General features: G+C 40.9%; 1 long non-coding RNA gene across 1 annotated transcript in view; it reads left to right on the forward strand.

Annotated features, from left to right (window-relative positions):
* Nucleotides 1–24,347, forward strand: part of LOC143673170 (uncharacterized) — a 60,998-nt gene that overhangs the window by 26,667 nt on the left and 9,984 nt on the right. Inside the window, exons 3-4 of the long non-coding RNA XR_013170225.1 lie at nt 7,246–7,343; nt 13,684–13,807. This is a non-coding gene — a long non-coding RNA (uncharacterized LOC143673170). The remainder of the gene's footprint in view (nt 1–7,245; nt 7,344–13,683; nt 13,808–24,347) is intronic.

A 24,347-nucleotide genomic window follows, 5' to 3' on the forward strand; every position in this document is an offset into this window, starting at 1 on the left:
TTTTATGGTGAAAAATCTGATCAGTATGAAATTATATAAGTAATTGCATTTGGCTGTTATTATTCCTAACTGACTTACATCTAGCAGCATGACTTCTGCAGGTGCCAGGCTCATGTACCCTTGATAACAATTTCTTGCTAAAGTTCTCAGGTCACTGCACTCCAGGTTCAGCAAGCAAAGCTATTTCCTTAGATGCTCAGGCTGCCAAATATATAATATATACCTATTACATGCCTGCTGCATGAGTTCTATCTTTCCTCTTCCTTCTTGAGAAATGACAGTTCTCCTCTTACCTCTTCAATTAAGTCAAATCATATCCTGTTGATAGGCTCTTGGTCAACCACGCTGGTTTTCTTCTTTGCACGTTAGACTGATAATAGCCATCTTAGGTTGAGAACTTCAGTCTCAGGAGGTCTGCTGAGTGCTTTAGAGTCATTGAATCATGTAATCCTCACCATGTCCTCTAGATCAGGGGTCAGCTAACTACCACTTATGGGTTGTTGCCGGCCCACTATATGTCTTTGTATGAGTCACAGGCTAGGAATAGGTTTCACAATTTTAATTGGTTGGGAAAAACAAAATGCAAAAAATATTTTGTGACTTAAAAATTCTATGAAATTTATATCTCAGTGTTTTATGGGACCATTTCTTTATATATTGCATGTGGTTACTCTCACACTGCCAACAGCTAAGTGGAGTAACCAAGACAGGGATTGTGTGCCCTGCTGAAAATTTTGACTCTCTAGCCCTTAAGAGAAAGTTTGTTGATCCCCTAATATACATGGCTGGCTCCATTATTATTCTTATATTATAGACAATGAAATGGAGGCTGGCAGTTTTAAGTGTGCTCACAGTACTTTGTTCAAATGCTGAACTTGAGACTCAAGGTGTTGGCCACCAAAGTCCCTGTTAGTCCCTCTAAACAGGCATAGACAGAGAATCCAGGGAACAAGTATTTGTAAGGAGCTTCTCGGCCTCCCAGTATCCCCTAAAAGTGTCCTCAGAAGGTGATTTCATTCTGTGTGTGTGCCTCTGTGTGTAAAAACATAAGAGAGAACTATAGTAGGAGAAGGATGAATTGATGCAATTAAAAAAATCACTGCTTTGGAAGTAGAGGGAGCACAGTAATGCATGGAAGCTGCTGGTTATTTCAGTGACAGTGATGGTGGAACTGTCACTATCATTGATAATAGCAGTTGCTGTTGAATGATGATAATCATTTCTAATTAGAAACGAGCCATCTTTCATGTAAATCTTAAGTTTCCTGTGGCTAGCTCATTTAAAATATCCCAAGAGTTATAGTTTCTTAAACGAGTACAACTCTGCCTTTTTGGTGCTCAAGTGTCATTTTGCACAAGGGCAGAAGTATTTTGTGCTCCTGAGTGGTTTCATTATAGAATGTAGCATGGAGGAATTCATTAGTGTCACCATGCATACCGTAGGCACATAACATGTGCAGCTGGGATGGGGTATGTGCTTCTCAGTACTCTCTCTATGAAACCTCCCCAGAAAGACATAGAAGGGAGAATGTTGATTTGGTTAAGAAGAAAAAGGCATCAGTTGTACTGAAAAGGTTGGGGCCTCGAATACCTACTTAGCATCTTTGGAAAGCAAAGCCATTATTTGCAGGATGTTGTAGGTCCTGTCTGCAACCTTTTGCAGTATTTCTACACAGGCTGAACATCTGGTAAGTTGATCACTTTTTTCCCCCTCTGATAGAGTCTCAGAGGAGGGAAGTATGAGAGAAACATATGCCAAGTATAGGAATAGCCCGACAATCTGTCAGAGTCATGGGCTTTGTTCCTGGACTGCTGTTTTAAGGGGTTTTGGGGGAATTTTTCACAGCCATGAGCCAGGATGTATATGAGAAAAATTGTGAGTTTATCTGTATAGTCCTAAGGTTATGCTTTTTATTTCCTTGTGGCTCATATGCTTGGAGAATGACTTCTCACATTTTAAGAAAACTAAGCAATGCTTCTCTATCAAAAATCCCTCCCCCCGCTTTTTTTACAAAATGATCTGAAAAAAGTTGTTGGATAAAATCAGAAAGTAATTTTTTTTTTGTTTTTTGTTCTTTTTCATTTCACTCAGGAGCCTATTCAACTAATCCTTTCCCATCCCCAGACTAAGTTCTGGGCAAGGTCTCAAAGTGGAGATGAGAAAGTCTGTCTCTGCTATATAAGTGGCTGTGACTCACTCTTTGTTCTCAGTATGAACAAACTACCAAGATGGTAACTACCCCGGGGATCTGCTGACATCAAAAAGGGCCACCTGAGCTGCCAGGTGGAGTTGTTTGGCCTCCCCAACCCTGCCTGGCAGGTAACAGACAGCTGCAAGTGAGAAGCCCTGCTGTTCTCAGTGCAATTATGGGCTCCTGGCATTTTAAAAGTGAAATTGTGCATTTTTTCCTTCTCTGCTACTCAGAGGTCATCTTGGTTTACAGCACATGCATGACTGAGTAGATGTTTCTCAGCTATTGAGTTGAGTTGTTAAGTTCCATTCAGTCTTCTCTACTACTCCCTCCCGTTTTCACCTCCCTGTTTCCTTGTCTTTTTTTCGGGTTAGATTGTTTATCCTAGTAAGCCAAAATCTTGCATTTAGAGACTGCCCATGGTGTATGTACTAAGACCTCATGGGATCCATTCAAACACTTCTTTGAGATAGGCTTGGTGGCTGCTACTGTCCCCTTTCCTAGAGCAAGAAACAGAGAAGTTAAATGGCTTGTACAAAGTCACCATTGGAAGTCCTCTCAAACCCAGGGGCTCATTCCCTAGTGACTTTGGAATTTCTTTCACCCCATGTGTCCTTGTCATGGGTGCCAAAGCCTTAACACTAGCAGTAGAGATGGCTTACACTGTTCCCTCCTATGAGGCAACTCTGATGCCCTATCTAGTAAAGACACTGTGGTTGTTCATGATGACACTGTTGGGGTAGAGCCCCAGCCCAGAACCCCAGCCCACTGTTGGGGTAGCACATGGGTTACCTCCTTGCCAGGGGCTTCTTGCTCTATAAATAGCTTCTTCATCAACTACTGGTTCCATGCCACATGTTTGGCACAGATGAGAATCATCCTCTATTTCTTCTCCCTTTCCTGTTACTTTAGAAGGAGTCATTGATGTTGGAATGGGCAGTGACAGCAGCTTGTAGGAAGAGCTAGACATCTCTACAAGGGGATTTCCTACCATAGACTTGTCCCAAAGGAGTAAATGCCAGCCTCCAGGTTAGAACTGGGAAGGATTCTCTCTCAGTAGTTAAGCAGCTGGCATGGGTACATGCCAGTGCCCCAGTCCGGGACTTCTGAGCCTAAGCCCACTGCTACCACATTTGGGGTTATTTTCCCTATCTTCTCATTTAATGACTTAAATTTTTAAATGGTTGCATTTCTCCCCTTATTTGGATTTATATAAGGTAATAAAGAGTATCATGCTTACCTCCATGGATTTGACTGGAATTGGGGTGAGAAGAGGGAATAGAGATGGGTATGGTCTTTTCTCATCCCCCTAATTCCTTTCTGCTTTATTCTTCTCCATAGAACTTACGACCTTCTAATATTCTATATATTTAACTTGTTTTTATATCTGACCATTCTACTAGAATATGTGCTCCACAAGGGCTGGATTTTTGCCTAGTTACAGCTACTATTACTTGTTTAACATCTACAACAGTACCTCATGCCTAGTAAGGTCTCAATAAATATTTGTTGATTGAATGGATTAATTCTCCCTCTGGAAACAGCTATTCTAACTAACTTCAGCATCCCTGAATTTGTTCCAGATGTTGTGGGACAAGACTAAAATTTGTGACATAGGACTAAAGCTTTTCAAAATACAAATCCTAGGAATTGCCATAGTAACAGGGACCAAAAACCTTCTAGACCAGTATGTTTACTCCCAAGTGATGAATGTGGTGGTAGAACTTGGCTATTCCCCTTGACATCTGCCTCAAAGGTTAAGGCTTCTTGTTCATGTGCTCATTCATTCATTCAACCAAAACAGTTAGAGAATTGATCTTTTATCAATATTAGCTCTGGGATAAAATGCTGACCAAGATATGTAGGTGAATCTTGTTGTCTATAATTAGATCAACATTTAAAGAAAACAAAAAGCTTTCCTTTTCAGTCTGTTCCAGCCCTGTGAAGAAGCATTCTTTAGCTTGAGTCCTTGGATTTTTAATCATTTTGTATCCAGAACTTTAGGATTGAGTTCTTCAAGGAGAAGCTCCTCCAGCAATAGCCCCTCTGGGTCTGGATGAGGAGGCTAAGCTTCTTGTCAGAGCAGGTCCCTGGTGTTTCTCATGGTTCATGGCATCAGAACCCTGTGCTGCTTTTAATTTCAGAGCTAAACTCTCTTCTTTTTCCTTTTATTGGTGAGGTGGGGAAATGATGCTGGATCTCTGACATAAAGACACATGAAGGAGCTTAGTAAATATAGAAGATGGGAGAGGAAAATGGATAGAAAATTTCAGACTTGAAAAGTGCCTCCTTCCATGCTTTTGCTTCCTGCTCTCATCCCTTCTCTGATAATGGGTCTAGCAGTGAGTGTATCACCAATACCTCTTATCAATTTCTTACATGATCATGATGCATCCCAGAAAATGGCAGGGGAAGTCAGGAACTTTGTGGCTTTTCCTGCATGGCTTAGCAACAGTGAGTATGGAAAGAATTAAGAGTTTGGTCTATTATCAACTTGAGGTCAACCAAAATTAAAATGAGACTATTGAAGGGAAGCAACAATTATATCCAGAATGATACAGGTGATAGTCCTTGTGCCTGTACTGATGTGGCACCTACTACTGGGCCTCACCCTTGAGGAAGCCCAGAGCAGACTCAGAAATTCAAATTTCATTCTGAATTTACTCAGGTCAGAAAGTGAGGATGCTTGAAACAATTTCATGTAAGGAGCAGTTGAAGGAACTGGGGATGTTTATTTTAGAGAAGATTCAGAAGATCCATGAGTGCTGTCTTCAAATGATAGGAGGGCTGTCTGTATGGGAGAAGCATTAGACCTCTCTGGAGCCTCTGTTCTTTGAAGGAGGATGATGGGTTTGAAGGAATTTCTAAGATCAGAGGTGTGCAAACATGACCCCTTACAGTCAAATTTATTCTCAGATGGCCTCCTGATGAGTTGCCTCTGAACCTCACTGCCTGATTTCTCAAGAAAAAGTTGAATCCTGATTTACATTTGATGTGCTTAGATATGTTTTGAAGCCAGCCCAGGGCATGGTAAGTAGAGATGCTGACAAGGAAGAAGAGAAAATGACACCTTTAATGTGAGGCCATATTCTGTAATACTCCTTTCCCCAAGCAGTAATCTGACTTCATTCTTCTGCTTCCCTTAGGGTATTTTCCAATACCAATTGATCCAACAATTTAAAATTTTTAAGGAGTCTGTATTATAGAAATAAAAATCAAGTACTTAGTGATCCCTATAAACAAGGAAGTGTGTTTATTATAAAATTGCTTGAATTGCAAAAATATGGAAACAACCTGAATGGCAGTCAGTAGGGAATAGTTCAGTAAATTCTGGTGTATCCATGTGCTTAGAAGAGCACCCAAATCTTCAGAAATGAGTGCAGCCTGGCTGACACCTTAATTACAGTCTTGTGAGACCCTAAGCAGATGATCTAGCTATACCAAACTTGGATTTCTGAGCCACACAAATTTTGAGATAATAAATGTGCATTGGTTTAAGCCAATTAAAATTCTCTGGTATATCCCCATAATATGAACATTATGTAGTTATTATAAGAATGACTTAAACTCTATCTACTGTTATAGAGGGTGGCTAGGATATATAATTAACTGAAACATATATAGTATGATGTGATTTTGTGAGAATAAGTTATTAAATAAAAAAAATCACTCCACATAGGTAATGTGAAAGAATAGAGATGAAGTTATTAACAGAGGTTGGAGGATTGGGGGGTGGAGTGGGATGAGGGCCTAAAGAGCAGAGTATAGTCAGCTTTCAGAGTTCCCTAGAAAGGAGAACACCAGCCCTCTGGGACAGCAGCACCTCTGTAACCTTAGTCAATTAACCACCCTCTCTCATTCTCCATTTCTTTGCCTCTAAAATGTGGAGTCCATGCTTTGCTCTTCATAAGGCTGGGTGACGACTGAATGTATTTGAGTACTAGAAGTAGGGACCAGAACCAATTGCAAGGTGCCAGGAAAATGGGAAGAAAAAAATCTAAGCTTGGTCTCTGAGAGCTACACACTAAAATAAACACCGAAGAAATTGTGGACACATCTGCAAAATTACGTTAGTCAGAAATGACAGATCCCAGGCCTGAAGAATTAAATGAGAAAAAATTAACATGGCTAAGAAAGAAATCTGAAAAGGACTTGACCAGTGTGGGGGACCATAAAAAGAGAGTGACAAGATATGCCTGAGTTGGAGTTTTCAATCTGGTGGCCCCTTGACTGATTGAGCCCACGTGTCCTTTGTGTTAGGGGCCACGATGTTTTTAAAAAGTAAGATGTGTGGCAACATTTGAAATGCATTTGAAAATACAGTTATTTTCTGTAAGAGCTTGTCACATCCATCCTGCTTTGGCCCACTTTGGCTCTGGGCTGGAGCTACGTGGTGGCTGACCCCTTTAGAGAGAGTGATTGCTTTCCATTCTCTACCTCCCTCTGCCCCCTTATGTCAGCTCACTAACGAGGTTGCCTGGCCTCTGGAGACATTTGCGTTTGCCATCCCTGGGCAGAAGGAGAGGACACTAAGCAGATCACAGCTCTAGTTGTGAAAATAAGTTGGTTTTGTGGCCTCATAACCACGGCTCTTTGAGACTGAGTTACATGAGCCAGTGTGGCCCTTGAGAAATGGTGGTGCTGGTCTTGGTATATTGGTTGAATCCATTTCCCAGCTCTTCCATTTCAAATAGACTTTTAAGGAACTTGGGCAAAAGTACCTGGGATGCAAGTGGTGGCAATGGTGGCTGTGGGTGTCATGGTGTGGGATGATATGCCCTGGTGCTGGTCCTTAGCCCCCAGCTCATGGGCCTTCAGTAAGACCAAGCCCATCCAGCTTTGGAAGCTCCTAAGTTCTGCTCTGTCACTGATGCTCCTGATTTTCTGAATTCAGAAGACCCCTCTCAATTTTCCCCTGCTTGCACAAAGGAGTTCGGTGTGTTTAAGTCACTCCTTAGAGGTGGCAGGGCCCTGGCAACATAGATGCCTAAAGCATGAAGTATCCTCTGCTTCATCCAAAACTCAGGGCAACTATTTCTCCTTTTGCATTACAGGTACCTTTTGTACCTGTAAATTAGAAGAGACATTTTCCATGGTCGACTGCTGTGCTCCTTTTCAGATGCTGCCTATCTGAGTGCCTGCATCATTCAAGGTAAGTGTAGCCATGGATTGCCTAGCCCCCTAGTAGCCTGAGCTGCAGGAAGCTGCTTTCAGGGCTTTGGCTGGTCAAAGCCCCACTTCCTCCCTCTCCTGTGCACACCTTGCCACTGTCTGTGGCTTGAGATCAGCTGGGGCTGGTGACTCAGCAACAGAGCCTCTCCTCATCTTCCCTTCTAAGCCAACAGTGTCTGGGTAGAAGGCTGGGTTGCCCTGTCTTTCATGGGAGCCTCTGCCAAAGCAAGGTGCCCTGGACGGACCATTGAGCTCAGAATCTCTCTTTCATATGCACTGGTTGGTGCGGTGTGGATTTGAACTCAGATCACCTGATGGTGGCCTAGTTGGCTACTGAAAGAGGGAAAACTATGACCAAGAAGGTAGGTGTCAAACAGCGGGGCACCCTTGGTAATATTTTCATATGCACAATCATATGTCTGTGTACATATATGTCTTCAGTTTACTGGGGCCTCTGTTGCAATTAACATCTGATGGGCTTCAACAACTGGAATTTATTGGCTCATGGTTTTGGAGGCCAAAAGGTCAAAATCAAGGTGTCAGTAGAACCATACTTTTTCTGAAGTCTGTAGTGTTTTGATACCGAATGACTTACTGGCAGTCTGTTATGTAATCTCTGCCTCCATTACATGGCCATTGTCTCCTTTTGTCTCCTACTCCTGGATTCGAATTTCCTCAACTTATAAGAATTTTAGTTGCATTGGATTAAGACCGGCCTTAACTAATAATATCCTCAAAGACCCCATTCATAACTGGGTTCATAGCCACAGGACAGGGGGTTAGGACTTGAGCATGTCTTTGTGGGGCATAATTCAACCCATAATGATCTGTGCATATTTACTGCCTCTAGTTCTCAGCTTTTCCAGCCATATAATGTGGTGAGGGGGTCACCAGCTTCACAGCCCATGGTACCTCAATTTGAATCTTGCTTCCCTTACCAAAGGCAGGTTATTTCAGCTCTTAAAGCTTCTGTTTCTCCATCTATCAAGTGGAGATGATAAATCCTTGGCTGACTGCAAAGATTTCATGGGCTAACAGGCACTGGTCAGGGACAGTGCAGGCCATTTTATTTAGGGTTGAAAAAACCTTACGGGGTGGGGAGACCAGCAAGTGCATTTGAACCAGCACTGTCTTCTGGCTGTTTTCCACCTGTGAGGACCCTGGTTTGTGTGATGGGACCTCCAGGGCAACCCACTGTCCTGGTGATGCACCAGCACCCAGGTAAAGACTGGCAAGTGTTCTCATTCTCCTGGGAACCAGTCAGGAGGCAGCTAGTCACAGGGGTTTTTGGAGGTCCCAAGTGATGCAGACATTGCACCATGAATGTGAATGATATGCTTATGTGTTGGGAGGCAGGGGAAAGCAGAGGAGGAGGAGAGGTGAGGGAGGGGAGGTAGAGGAAGGAGGCAGAGAAGGACAAACACACACACAACACACACACAACACACACACACACAGATTGAGATTATCCAGTATACATGTTAAATTTAAGACTCTGGAATAACAAAGAAGTTTACAACGGGTCATAAGTGGATCAAAGTGACTTATCATAAACCAGGGAATAAGTCTTTATTCACTGCCTAAGAGAGAAATCCATCCTACTCTGGGGATTTCATTGTTGCCTGTCTCTGTCCATGGCGGATACTCTGTGCTGTTCCTCTCATCCTTTTTCCAGGGATGAGGTCTCTGAGAAATCTGAAATGGCTTTGTGTGTTCTCTTCTTTTTTCCTTTCCCTGGAAGGACCCTTGTCCTTGGTATCAGATTGTATCAGGAGTGCCACCTTGGGATATCCAAACTCAAAGCGTTCAGAACTACAGTGATACTGTGATGGAAAATAAGGGAGTGAGCTCCATCTGCCCCTGCCTGGAGTGTGTGCTTCTGAAAGCTGCCCCTTCTGCATCTGATGGCAGGGATGTTAAACCCTGCAGTTCTCTTCCTTCACCCAGAAGATTGCAAAGTTCTAGTTAATGGCCCACTGTCTTAGATAAGGGAGCAGGGACTTAATACTAGTCCAAGCAAGTTTGGCATCTGAGGACTTCAGAATGCATTTAGGCACTATGAATTATTGTCAGTTCCCCATTGACAAACTCAGTATGGCTCTCTAATGGAATGGTCTCTGTCCTGTTTTATGTTTGAAATAAAGCTGCTAAGTCCCCGTTCAGAAGAGAAGGGCCCTATTTTATCCTTCACTGCTATTGTCCCTCACCACACGCACCAGGTTAGATGCTGTGGAGGAAGTAGAATTGGAAATAGACTGGCCGAATTTTTGGCTATGAAATGCAGTAATATCTATGGGTTATTCGTGATAACTCCAGTAAAAATGAGGGAATCCTTCAGCACCTTTGGAGATCATTTAGAAAAGCAGATAAAGATCTATTTTGTCAGAACCACTTTAGTCTTACAGAGAGGAATAGGGAATATAGAGTAAACAATTAGAAAGTGTGAGCAGTATGACTTTTCACTGGAGTCTTGTTTGCTAAACCCTTTAAGGAGCATGTGTTAAGCTTCAGTATATTGTGAGTAAATAAAATACTGTCAGTCACCCAGAGTTTTGCTACCTGCACGCACTGAGTAAAGTGAGCATAATAAATATATGATCTCTATTTTCCTTCAAAACTACAAACACACAAAATCCTATGGCTCTCTCTATATATCCTGTTGGGTAAAAATCTTTACTAAACGGTAAAATGTAGGAATGATATACTTTCTGTCTGTCCTGCCTGATGTGTTCAACCCCTGTGAATGTTTTAGGTCCCTCTAAATAGTTAGAATCCCATAGAAATGTCATTTCCTCTAACGAATCTTCCAAGACTACTCTATCTCATGCAATCCTTTTTCTGCACAGCAGTCTATCACAATCCCCTGTTCTGTTGTTTTCATCACTTATATCTGAAATTATTTGTTGAGCTGTTTTTTAATTCACTTTTGCATTTTCCCTTGTGTAGAGATTAAGTTCCATGGGAGCAGGATTTTGGTTGCCCTTTTGTCACTGTAGTGTCCCTGTGCAGAGCTCACAGAGGCTTCTCCAATAAATATGTTAATTCAGGGCACTTACCTAAATTGCACCGGTGGATGCTTTTTCTGTCTATACTTGGGAAAGAGAGTGGGTGGTTGCCTGCTGGGAAGGTATTCATCACCTCATTCATTTATTTGTCAATGTGTTCTCCAAACATTTATTGAGCAGCTGCAATGTGAAATATAAAGTCCCCACTAGAAACGAGACAGTTAAACAGGCAAGTGTGATGATATGTTAATGGCTAGATAGAGGGGAACATGGGGTGTTAGGAGAGATCTTAGGATGGGGCCACCGAGCCAATGAGAGTGGGTCAGGAAGGATTCTGAAAGAGTTGATACTGGAGCTGTTACACCCTGTATCTCCAGTTCTTTTGAAATGCATCCTCTCCAAACTAGGGGAAATGTCATCACCTAGCTTCCCCTTTATTTTACATGACTTGAGGTCACCGCACCTTTGTGCCTCAAACTCTCCGGATTTTTCTGACAATTTGTCTTAGAAAAGTGGTAGGTCCTATTTCAAACCAGAAGCCACTCACTGTGTGTATGCTGTTTGTCACAGCTCCCCCCACCCCCATCCCCATCCCAGGGCTTGTGTGGGAGAGAGAACCACAAGCTGCATACATACCAAATTTCTCTCAGTATAAAAAACCAAAATTGAAGAGTTAGAAGTCCTTAATCATTAAAAAAGAAAAAACTGTCTTCTCTTTAAGCTGGAGTCAGAGTTAAAGACAAACTTTAATGGTCAAGAGACTAGGGCATTTGAAGTGAGAGGCATTAATATTGGATGGTTCCCAGGGTGGTTTCTTCTCTGACTTTGCTGGTATTTGCCAGGCTACTTTCTAACAGCTTTTCATAGTGCAAGTCCCTTGCATATCAAGATTTCCTGAAAAGAGAAGTGTCCCACTCCCCAAGTGAAACCCTCCTTTACCAACCACTCTGCAAACTGACATTACCGTGGAAGATGACAATTTCTTATTGGTAGTTTATTACCTCTAGATATGGGAACATTGGGCTATGTCATCATCTAAATTTTTATATCCAAAGGTGACTCACAAGGATGTGTGTGTTTGTGTGTGCACGTATGCATCTGTGCTTCTTCTGGAACTTAGTTACTGAAGGTTGAATAAATCATTAGTTGATGACCCACTCACATGATTGATCTCTTTAGGCCCATCTAATGATTGACTCATTGAGTTCCCTTTTTTCATTATTTTCCACTTCCATTCCCACAGGCAACAGTTGGGTAGATATATAACTTTGATTTTGTGCATGCCCTTATATAATGATTAGTATTGTTTTGTATCTGGATGTACTTTTAAATTTCATAAATTATATTAAGCAATGGAACCCATTTTATTCCCTTCTTTTTATGTTAAGAACACTGTTTTTGAGATCTATCCATAATGTTGGATACACACCTATTTTGTTGCTTTTAGGTGCTACAGAGTATCCTGTAGTGGACATCTCCTGTGTTTTACTGATCTATCCCATCAACAGTGAACATCCAAGTTGTCTTCTACCCAACTAAGCTTATCCTTTTATGGACCATGAGATTTTCTAGACTAGATCCCCAGAAAGAGGATAGCTCCATTATAATATTTGATTAAATGCTCTCACCTTGCTCTGTAGAAGTGCTGTACTCTCTAGAATACCCCTAGCAGTGCACAAGTATTTCCATTTTTCCACCTCTTTGTCAATGCATAGCATTATTCAATTTTCTAAATTTTTGCTGACATATAGAAGTAAAAAGGTATCTTGTTTTGGTTTGCATTCCTCTGATTACTAATGAGTAACTGAACATCTCTTCATGTACTAGCCTTCATGTACTAGCCTTTGAGTTCCCTCTTCCATGCATTGTTTTTGACCATTTTCATATCTTTTAACCATTTTTCTGTTTGTCTTTCTGCCTATTTCCTTATTGATTTATGGTAGATTCTTCTTCATGCTAGAAGTTAGCCCTTTTCAGCTTTAGATGTTGCAACCGTTTTCTCTCAGCTTGTCATCCCACCCTGTTACTTTGATTATGGTGTCCTTCAATTAACCCAAACATTTTAATTTTGATAGATCAAATCCATTTTAACCCCATGCTTAATGTTTTCTTGCATCTTATTTTAAAAGCCCTTCCTTATGTGGTGTACATAATAGGTTGTTCTAAGAACTTTGTAATTTGAACTCTATTAAGAAGCTACCAATAGCTCTCTTTTCCTCTGAGTTTTGCCCTTTTGCAGTCATTAGATGATTCAACAATGAAGGGACAGTTGATACAAATAACAGAACTGGTTGTGATTTTGCAGATGTGTTCAAGGCGTACTGGTTTTGATCATACATTAAAGTAATGTTGGTGATAAGGTTTTCCTAATCTAATTTTTCCACCACTGTTAGTCAACTCTCCTCTGCCATATTACCTACTTCTGCCTGAGATTCTTGTCCTTCTGGTTCATTTCCTTAGGAAGTTTGTAGAATAAGTTAAAAAGTGTTTCTACTGCCAGAATACCACCTTAGCTGCTCCAGGCTGTGGTTCATGGACCTACCTACCCTGGGCCCTCAGAATACTCAGAGATGTGCAAGCACTTCTTTCTTTCTATCCTAAGAGACTTTCTGGGGCTGCTCTCTATTAAAGTCAGCAGCACTCTTATTCTGGTGTGCACATCCAAGCTTAGATATACACTCTTAAATTTGAAGAACAATCCATTTATTAAGGGCAATCCTCTTGGGCTCATTCTGGTTGTAATTTTTTATTGATAGAGTCTACACCTTACACACACCTCAGAGCAGCTCCAACCAGGGAATTCTTGGAGAATATTAGCCTTGAAAGGAACATGCAGTGGTTTCCAATTAGAGGAGATATCACCTCCTATCCTGAGGAGCATTTGGAAGTATTGGGCAAGGGGAGTTTTTTTTTTGTCACAGATTGAGAGTGCCATTAGCATATAGTGCTTGAGGGGTAGAGGTGTCTGATATTCTAAGGTGCTTTGGAAAGTCTGACACTACAAAGAACTATTCAGCTCCCAACATGCCAGTAATGCCTCCACTGAGAAGCACTGATTTAAGTCCCTTTGTCATACAGATGAGGGAAAGGAGGTCCAGAGAACCTCAGACAAGTGCCCAAGCACACACACCTAGCCTTGAACTATAATAGAAGCTTCTAGATACCCAGGCCATGTCTCTGCAAGGACACAAGCCTATTTTGTTGGGTGTGGCCTTATTCCAAGCTCTTTTCCTGGGTGGTTAGGAGACAACTCCATGCACTCTCCTCTTGCTGTTTTTAATCTTTTCCTTTCCCTTTCCCTGTTCCCGGTTACAGCTGAGTTCGGTGACTGTGATCCTGATAAGCATCCTGAGAATTACATCAGCGAGTTTGAGATTTTCCCCAAGCAGTCACAGAAGCTGGAAAGAAAAATAGTAGAAATTCATAAAAACGAACTCAGGTAATATGGGTCGACATCTGTGAAAATGATAAAATGAGAAAGCATTCTTACTTCAGGGGATGTGGAAATTGTGTTATGAAGAAAGACTATTTGTGCTGTATGGGTAGACTGTGTTCAGGTGGTAGAGCCATATTTCTGAGTACCGCCAAGGAAAGGGGATGCTGACACCACAGTGTCCTCCATAAAGAATAATCTCAATGGTGGGGTGTTCTCTGGGGGGTTGTTTATGGACCATCAGAGTTAATAGAACAATATATTTTATTATGCATATGGATTTCCAATAGCCCTATATTTCTAAAGTGAAATTTTGTGGTAAAACAAATATTCCCTTCCATTTTGTATTTTGCATCACCTCTTCCTCTCTTGTGGCCATTGCTTGAAACATTGACTCTAAACAGAACTCATCAACAGCATTTTCTTTGCTGCACTGTTTTTAAGATGAAAGATTTAGTGTCTGCTCCTCCTCCCCTTGTCTGCAAAGCTTCAAGATGATTGCTGCCTGCAGAGGAGAAGTGGAAGAGAGCAAAATCATGTACAATACTCACTGTGTAGCACACACTTTTCCAAGCACATATACTTATTAACTTATTTAATCTTCACAGCAACTCAGGAGGTAGGCGCTATGAGTTATTCCCATATTTACCAATGAGAAAACTAAGGCACAGAGAGGTTAAGTAACTCACCCAAAGTCGCATAGTGAGTGGCAAAGCCAGGATTTGAATCCTGGCTGCCTGGGCTTGAGAGTTTGTGCTCTTAAGCACAATGTGATGTTGCCACTCTACTAGGCTACCAAGAAGAAAATGAAACATGCATAGGAATCTGCACCAATTTGGAGTTCAAATAACTTAGGTTCTTGTTTGTAGTAACTAGAATTAGATACTGGGCAAATAACAGAAAAAAATTGTCTTTAATAACCATAGCAAGCATGGACGATATTGTAGCAAGTATTGATGAAGAACTGAAAGTGCTAAGATGCTTCCATCTTCTGGATCTCTAGTAATTATGAATAAATTAGTGACACTGGATTATAAATCCTGGAACAAATAAATGTCCCCATGTGAGGGGGTGCCTGAGCTCCCTGCTTTATGCATGCATGCCTCCTTCTGGGGAGTCTGAGAAAAGTGTCCATGTGAGAATTAAAGGTGGCAGCATATTCCAGCTTGGAGATGATCTTTGTTCTTAGAGCTAAAGATGATTAGACAACAAACAAATTCTACCAATTTTAGAAAAACATTACTGTATGTCTAGATAATTTTAGAGCATTGTCTCCTAATGCAAAGCTTTGTTGAAAATGGGTGAAACTCTGACTGTTCTTTTTACATTTTGAGAAACAAGTATGCTAGAGCTAAGTTCAAATATTCCAGGTGAGGGGTTTGTGGCACACCAGTGTCCTGGGGAGTACAAGGTGAGACCCTTTGGAAGGAGTCGCATCCACTGTGTGGATTGGTAGGAGAAGAGATCTAAAGTATCATCCATAACCAGGATTTTCAGGACCTCAGATGCTCAGAGCATATAATAATAAACATTTACTGAGCACTTACTGTGTGCCAAACACTGTGCCAGATGCTTTGTTTGTATCAACTCAAACTGGGTCTGGTCTGTAGAGGAGGAACCTGTAGTGGTTATAGGGCTAGCCTGGTTGTCAGTTGCAGAGTCAGGGCTTGAACCTGGCTAGCCTGATGCTACCACCCATGCCCTTACCCACTGTGCTGAGCAGTTGAAGGGAATTAGGTAGTCAGATTTGTGTTTTATATGGCTCACTATAGCAGTGGTGCCACAGGGGGACACTGGGGCCAGAAGGACCAGCAAGTGATCTCAGTCATCCACACAGGAGATGACAGGGACTGGGCAAAGCACAGTAATAGAGGAAATTGGAAGAAGAGAGTCTTGAGAGATATTTCAACGATATTTGGTGACCCACTGAATTTCTACCATGAGAAAATGGATGAATCAAAGATTTCCAGATTGTTTTCTTAAAAAGAAGGTGTGCATTGGGTCTTGTGTCAGCATCTGGAATTTTTGATGTCCCTCGAAGTCATCATCATGTCCTCAGGGAATATAGAGGATCATCAACCAGTAGCAGTGTGCAAATCTCAGAAATACATTTCATAATTTGATCAGAGCTGCTGTTCTAAGGCATATGTAGGGATACACATTTGTAACACGTAGGAAATCCTTGTGAAGAAATCAGAATTGTAACAAAAAGAGTCTTCTTTGATTACAGATTTCATTTGAATTTGGTTTGCAGAGATGAGATTCTGGCACTTGGGCTGCTTTAGAAATAGGGTATTCTTTCTTCTAGAGCCCCCTAGTGGCTGGAGGAATTTATTGCCACAATCCTTGGAGGCAATTTTCCATGTTTTTGTTTGTTTGTTTTGGTTCTCTAGGTTTCTGTGTTCTACAACCTTTATCATGGTCATCTGAGTTAGGGGAAATCCCTACTCTATTCCTCCTGAGGTTGTTCAGACAGGGATGAAAATCAGAAATCACTCTGACTTCACCGTCAGGAAACCTGATACACTTTTCTGCAGTTATTTCTTTCAGTTACCACTCAGCTAGTCTTTTTGTCTTCTCATCACCAGTTCAGTTCATCATATGTGTCATTAGAGGCAAGGACATTTGGAATTTGTCTTGATCACAGGTCATCAACTTTTTTTTTTTTTTTTTTTAACATGGGCAGGCACCTGGAAATGAACCTGGGTCTCCAGCGTGGCAGGTGAGAACTCTGCCTGCTGAGCCACGGTGGCCCACCCGGTCAGCAGCTTTTAAATATTCAGATGCTCAATTGATGGTGAAGTGATTTCTAATGAAGCATATTCTTTGCTCTTAAAAAGCAGAAAAAAATCACCCAGTTAGCCACCACCATAATGATCTAATGCAGTTGGGTTTGTGTTGGAAGCAGTGATGACACTGAGTGTCTTTTAAACAGAGCCATTATCTCTTTCCTTCTATTCCTCAGAACTCACATTTGCTGCAAATTGTGTGCCATGGCTTCCTGGAGAGGATTTTTAGTTTAAAAATGTCTAGCTTTCTAGAAATAAGTGTTTTTCTATGTGCTTCTAATGAATCGATCACAAGTGCTCCTTCAGGAAATGCTTCTGTGCAGTTTTGAGAAGTGTTCATTATAAAAAAGGAAGAGGAGACACGAATTATTTTATGACCCCAATCTTTCTTAAGATGTGCTTCCCTTCTTTCATCTCTCTTTCTCTGTCCCTATATCCTTTCCCTTTCCAAGTGCCTCATTCTAAACTCTAGAATCTTTTTGCCCTCATAGGCTATCAAATCTGTTTCATTTCTACTGCTATTTGCTATAACATCTTCCTGAGGGATAGGAAGATGGAATGATTTGTCTTCAAATATTCCTCCTGTAAAAATTAAATCCTTGAATTATATGCCCACAGGCATGTGAATTTCTAGGGGGTGTTAGGCAAAGGGTAAATGGTATATGTGCCCAAGCCATCAACATTTTTGTACAAGTGAGATCTAGCTAAAGTGGCTTGAAGAGGGGAATGAGCAATGACACTGAGGCATAACATGGCTATGAAGAGAGGAGGAAGTGTTTCTAACTTATGCATAAAATCTAAGACTCTTTGAAATTTCATTGCAACTTTAACAATTTATTCATTCATCCATCCACGTACCCATCCATACATTCATGCATCTATCCATTCATCTACTCATGCAACTAAAATTTATTGGAGGGCAACTCTGGCTTGGGAGCTGTAGTAATGTTGGCAACTTATATGGCGATCTTGAATGACTCCACTAACCAGCTGCAATCCCCTTCATCATCAACACTCCCCTGTGTCCTCATACCTTGAAAGATTTTATCTAAAAAGCAATATTCATGAAGCAACAATTTATTTGCTTTTCCTTATTTACTAGTGAAGGACTAATACAATGACCATTCATAGTCTTTGACTACCAAAGGTCACCAACCAAAAGCAAAGAAACTTGACCCCTAGTTACTACCCTTGAGGGACGCTTGGAGTGCAACATGGGAGTTATAAAGGGGCAGCCCTTGGACCACACTCTATTTCAGATGTGCATTCTTTGGCCCAAATAATAGTTTTGTTTTGTTTTGTTTTTGCGAATGGAATTCATTCCTATGAAGTTTCAGCTTTAGGAGATTTGGTGAGACTGGGCCCTGACCCCTAACTGGCAACACCCAGCTGGAACTGGAACAACAGAATCCCCTTGCAAGGAAATTTGCTTTCTGAATCACCACCACCCCTGCTCAGCCAATTAGCCATCTGCCTCCATTGGTACTGAGTTTGAGACTACCCTCTATCACAGATAAGGAAGCAGAAACCTGAAAAAGTTATCTTGTCCAAGGTTTCACAGCTATGAAGTGACTGAACTTGACCTGAACCCTGAGTTTTCTTGCACAGTGCACTACTATCTTTCCAAGCCACTACTATCCTAAAAGTCATGTCCCTGCCTGTCTCCAGGATAGTGCCACTATCTTTCCTCATAACATTGCAGTTACTCAAATCTGCAGTCTTATGCTCTGCATAGAAATTGCCTCCAAAGGTTATGCTAGAGATAAATGTCTCTCTGTAAGTAAAGCATTAGAAGGGACAGACAACTATTAAAGAAACTGAAAAAGAGATGAGGCTTTAATTAGAGATAAGAACAAAGCCAATTGGTCTGGACCAAGGTGAATCAAAATACAGGGGTAAGGAAGACATTATCTATATTTTAAAATACAGATAAATACATTATATGTATTATCTCAAGCTACTGCATGAGACCAAAGGAAGAGAGGTTTATTCTGTCCAAACCTAAATTTTCTGTAACACGTAATCTAACTCAGCCTGTCTGGATAGATCATTTGAACAACCCAGACACTGGAGCCCAGAAAGGGAATGAGGGCTTATAATTCTGTGTAGCCTAATGTAATACCTAGACACATCCCCAATTATGTTGGGCAGATGATTAAAAAGTATTGGCAAAGTCCCTTGAGGGACAGGACAAAATATATGGAACTATTTAGGGAACCCCCTGAATCATCTCAAACATTAGGGATTCCCAAGTCAATAGGCCAAGCCCTTGATCATGAGGCATGCTTTTGTTAAGCTTGTTTCAGTAGTGGAGAAGGTAAGCCTACCTATAGTTATGTCTAAGAGTTACTTCTAGAAAGATCTCTTTTATTGCCCAAATGTGGTCTTTCATTCTCTAAGCCTAACTCTGCAAGTAAAATCATTACCTTCCCTGCTACATGGAACATGACATATAGGGATGAAAGTCTGCCTTGCAAAGTGGGGCATGACTCCTGGGATGAGCCCTGTTCTAGTTTGCTAGCTGCTGGAATGCAATATACCATAAATGGAATGGCTTTTAAAAGGGGAATTTAATAAATTGCTAGTTTACAGTTCTAAGGCCAAGAAAATGTCCCAATTAAAACAAGTCTATAGAGATGTTCAATCTAAGGTATCCATCCAGGGAAAGATACCTTGGTTCACGAAGGCCAATGAAGTTCAGGGTTTCTCTCTCAAGTGGAAAGGCACATGGTGAACACGGTCAGGGTTCCTCTGTCATCTGGAAGGGCACATGGTGAACACGGCATCATCTGCTAGCTTCTCCTGGCTTCAGGTTTCATGAAGCTCCCCGGGAGGTGTTTTCCTTCTTCATCTCCAGAGGTTGCTGGCTGGAGGATTCTCTGCTTTGTGGTGCTGCAGCATTCTCTGCTCTCTCTGAATCTCTCATTCTCCAAAATGTTTCCTCTTTTATAGGACTCCAGTAAACCAATCAAGACCCACCCAAATGGGTGGAGACATGTCATCACCTAATCCAGTTTAACATCCACTCTTGACTAAATCACATCACCCAGGGAGATGATCTTATTACAGTTTCAAACATACAGTATTGAATAGGGATTATTCTACCTTTATGAAATGGGATTTTGATTAAAACATGGCTTTTCTAGGGAACATACATTCTTTCAAACCAGCATAAGCCCTGACACCATGGGATCGATAATGCCTTCTTGACCAAAAGGGGGAAAAGAAATGCAGCAAAATAAGGTATCAATGGCTCAGAGAGTTCAAGTAGAGTTGTGATGCTATTCTGGAGCTATTCTTGCCTAAGCTTCAGCTAAATATCACTAATTACCACAGTTTGCCAAATCCCAACCAAAACCATTCCTGTTAACCCTAAAGAACACCTAGGGTTTTCTCTGAGATTCTACAGAAGTTTTATGTGCAAAGATTACTTCCCAGAAACTTACAACTTTCCAGATAGATTCTGTTCTAGTTTACTATTTGCTGGAATGTAATATACCAGAAACAGAATGACTTTTAAAAAGAGGAATTCATTAAGTTGCAAGTTTACAGTTCTAAGGACATGAAAATGTCCAAATTAAAATAAGTCCGCAAAAATGTTCATATTCAGACACCAACAAGAGGTTACCTTCACTCAGGAAAAGCTGGTCAAGTTCAGGGTTTCTCTCTGAACTGAAAAGGCATGTGACAAACATGGTGATGTCTGCCTAGGTTCCCCTCCAGGCCTTTCATTTCGTGAAGCTCCCCCAGCGGCGTTCTCCTTCTTCATCTCCAAAGGTGATGGACTCTGTGATTCTCCTGGCTCCATCGTTGCTCTGTGTTCTCTCCAAAATGATTCCTCTTTTAAAAGATTCAAGAAAACTAATCAAGAACCACCTGGAGTGGGTGGAGTCACAGGGCCATGGAAACGATCTAATCAAAAGTTACAACCTACAATTGGGTAGGTCACACCTCCATGGGAACAATAAAAAAGCTCTCAGCCAGCAATATTGAATGAGGATGAAAGGGTATGGCTTTTCTTGGGTCCACCACAGATTCAAACTGGCACAGGTTCCTATACCAGATAAGTCCTGAAGCCCAGAGGGGCTCGCCTGTCCAGAACATCAACTAGTTCCATCCCTCTCTCCCCATATTATTGACACCCCTTTCCAACTTGTAAAAGTTAGAATGGGCATAGCCCAAATAACCCTGAAAATTGGGAGAAGGATCACAGGAGAAGGAGAGGTTATAGCAGAGAAGCTAGGATTTAAAAAATGAGTGTAACTGCTGAATCATTATATTGATATTTCTTTTTGTCTCCAGTGTCTTGGAGCAGCTAGAAGGAAAAACCTAAAATTGTGGAACTGTAACCCATATCAAACCCTGAAATTTTTTCTATAACTACATGTTACAATGTACTTTGAAATTTGTTTCTTTTTTGTATATATATTTCACAATAAAAATTTTAGAAAAATCAACTAACCATAAAAAAAAGTAAAAAAAGGAATGTACGTATGGAAGTACTGATACATGCTATGACCCAGATGAACTTCAAAAATATGCTAAATGAAAGAAGTCAGACACTAAAGGCCACATGTTGGATGATTCCATTTATATGAAATGTCAGAAGAGGATAATCCACAGGACAGATATCAGATTAGTGGTTGCTAGGGGCTGGGGGCAAGAGAGAATGGGAGTGACTGCTTAGTGGGGACAGGGTTTTCTTTTGGGGGTGATGAAAGTGTTTTGAAACTAGAGAGAGGTGATGGCTGCACACCTATGTGTGAACACACTAAATGTCACTGAAATTGTTCACTTTAAAATGTTTAATTTTGTTATGAATTTCACCTCAATAAAGAACAAAAACAAAAACAAAATCTGACTAGAACTCAAATGGAGAGCTGTGCATCTGTGCAGAGAGGACCATTATTTTGGTCTTCTGTAGTGCAATAAGCTGACCTCTGGAATTCATGGGCCCAACTGGGTCAGGCATCTCCAAACCTACACCCTTCCTGCCAGCTGTGCTCCAAGCAGTCCGGGTCACTGCTGGCAAAATCAACACCTTATTCCACAATTAATGTCCACTAATACTTTGCACTCGTTCTTGGCACTCTGTCCATTGTGTATGTGTACACTAACTGATGGTATGCTAAAGGAGGATCAATGAGATTGTTCCTCTCCAGCTAAAAGTCTTTGAGACAGACAGGCAAGAGACAAATAACTAAATACATAATTACTTGACCTTACCTCATTTATTAGAAAAGTATATCTTTGGAGAACTGTAAACCCTTAAAAAACTATTCAACTAATCACTGCTCTTTACTCCTAAATGTCTCATTAGAGACACTATTAATCTTAGCAGAACATTTCCTAGTACCAGATTTAAAGGATAGAATATCATTATTTCCCATTATCAAACCGATTTTTTTTCCAGAAACAAACAAATGTCCAGTGGGAGATTTGAGGGGAAAGAAAGAAAATATTTATATTTAATTGATCTTAGTATCTTTCTGAAAAACTGAAGCATTAAATGGTTTCTTTCTTTGGCAAGTCAGGGGGACTCAGAGGTTTCTACTGTTAGCTCAATCTCCACATTTTATTGGTTCTCAACCATTTCCCTTCTCTGTTTGAACATTTGCAGTTACTCTTTATCTGTGCATATTTTTAGATTGTGCCTCGCCATGGAGGTCTGCAGTCAAACCCAAAGTAAAAGATACCAACTTGAGGATTTTTATTTTCAAAATGAGCTTTGCTTTGCTTTAAATATCTCAGCCTGCTCCCTTGCATTTTCCCCAACATGGAACTTCTGATTTGTCACCAGCAAGGGAGCAGATGTAATTCTGAGAGCAAGGAGAGAGCAAGCATACTGTGTACAATGCACTAGTCAAAGTGTTTGATGTCTATTAACTTCTTAATCTTTACAACTCTTGGAGGAATATACCCCTATTCATTTTGTAGAATCAAAGAGAAGCAGCTTCATATGTGACCTACTCCTGTTTTTCGTACCAAGATCAGGGCTCAGCAGGGCTCAGGGTTAAGGCTAGAGGGCTAGAGAGTGAAGATTTTGGGCTTTGCAGACCATATTGTCTCTGTTGCAACTACTTGACTCTGCTGTAGTAGCAGGAAATCAGCCTTGGACAATGCATAAAGGAATGGATGGGGCTGTGTCCCAATGCAACACTGAATTTCATGTTTTCCTGGGCCATGAAGTATTATTTTTCTTCTAACTGTTTCCAACCATTTAAAAATGTAAAAACCTTTCTTAGCTCAAGGACCATTCAAAATGGGGTGGTGGTCCAGCTTTGTTTCCCAGGCTGTCATTTATGGATCCCTGATCTAGATAAACCCAGAGAGATTACTGCTTTCTTGATTAACAAGCAGTCTCCATATCAGTCACTTGGTATGTATTCCCCTATTCTTAATAAGATGTAGTGTTTGCAATTTGACAAAGGTGTTTTGTAAGAACTGGTAGAAACCAAGTCATTCTGAAATGCTTTGAACGTGTCCCCCAGGAGAGCCATTGTGTGGCTCTCAGCCCCAATGTCTTAGCAGTGGTGTGACATGAAAAGCACATTTGGGACTTGACAGACTTGGATTTGCCTGTGTAGCCTTCAGAAAGTTACTTTCCCTCTTAGAGTGTCAGGATCCTCCTCTATAAAATGAGGATAAGAATTCTTGTTTTAATTCCCGGTGCCTGCCCATGCAAAAAAAATTCTTGTTTTAAGAATATTAAAATTATGCGTATGTATATTGCTTGCACAGCAAGGCTTAGTTAAAGATTGATCTGCTTGTGTATCTATTATACTTCTGAAAGATACTGTTTATTAGATCAAGACTATTTTAAACTTCATGATATTTCATCCAATAATTATTTTATTAAAAAGAAAAGAATTGGGCAGGCCAGAATTCTCACCTGCCATGCTGCAGACCTGGGTTTAATTCCTGGTGCCTGCCCATGCCAAAAATAAAGAAAAGAATTGCTTCTTTTGTAATCATTGTGAAATGTGTAATGCATAAAGAAAAAAGAGTAAATGGAAGAATGTATAGATGTGTAATTTAAGGAATAACTGAACCAAATGTCCCTGACCCCTTAAGTCTTATTTATGAATGGAACACCATCCTGCTTTCTGAAAGCTCCTGTGTGGCTCTGCGAGATACCTTCCTCCCTCCTTCCATTGGTAACCACTGTCCTGAATTTTGGGTTATTTATTCTCCTGTTTTGCTTTATATTATTTTACTTCATACAGATTACTAAACAGTGCATTTCTTTTTTTTTTTTTTTGCTTATTTTTGACTTTCCTATGAATGGAATCATTCTCTAATCTTGTATAACTCTCCTGAGGCACATGCCCTGGTATCCCTAATCTAGCTGCAAATTTAGGTGTGGAATTTGCTGAGCTGTAGGGAAGGCACAACTTCAGTTTTTCTAGGAAATTTCAGGTTGCTTACTAAGGCATTGCTCCAGTTTATCGTTCCACCAATGATATACGGGGATTCCTAGGGCTCACATCCTTTTTTTTCATTGTCCTTTTTTATTTCTTAAGCTCTCAAAAATTGATGTGCAATACAGATTCAGAAAAGTGCAGAAAAACATAAAGGTAAAGCTCAATGAGTTATCACAAAGCAGCATCTGTGTAAAGTACCAGCCAGGTCAGCTGGAGGACTGGCCACACTCCAGAGGCTCAGTGAATGCCCCTTCCCGTCTTTATCTTCTTCCCCTTCCCAAAAGGGAATCAAATCACTGACTTTTAACACGTTAATTTTGCTCATTTTTAAAA

The sequence above is a fragment of the Tamandua tetradactyla genome, unplaced genomic scaffold (genome assembly GCF_023851605.1).
Source record: "Tamandua tetradactyla isolate mTamTet1 unplaced genomic scaffold, mTamTet1.pri scaffold_164_ctg1, whole genome shotgun sequence".
NCBI lineage: Eukaryota > Metazoa > Chordata > Mammalia > Pilosa > Myrmecophagidae > Tamandua > Tamandua tetradactyla.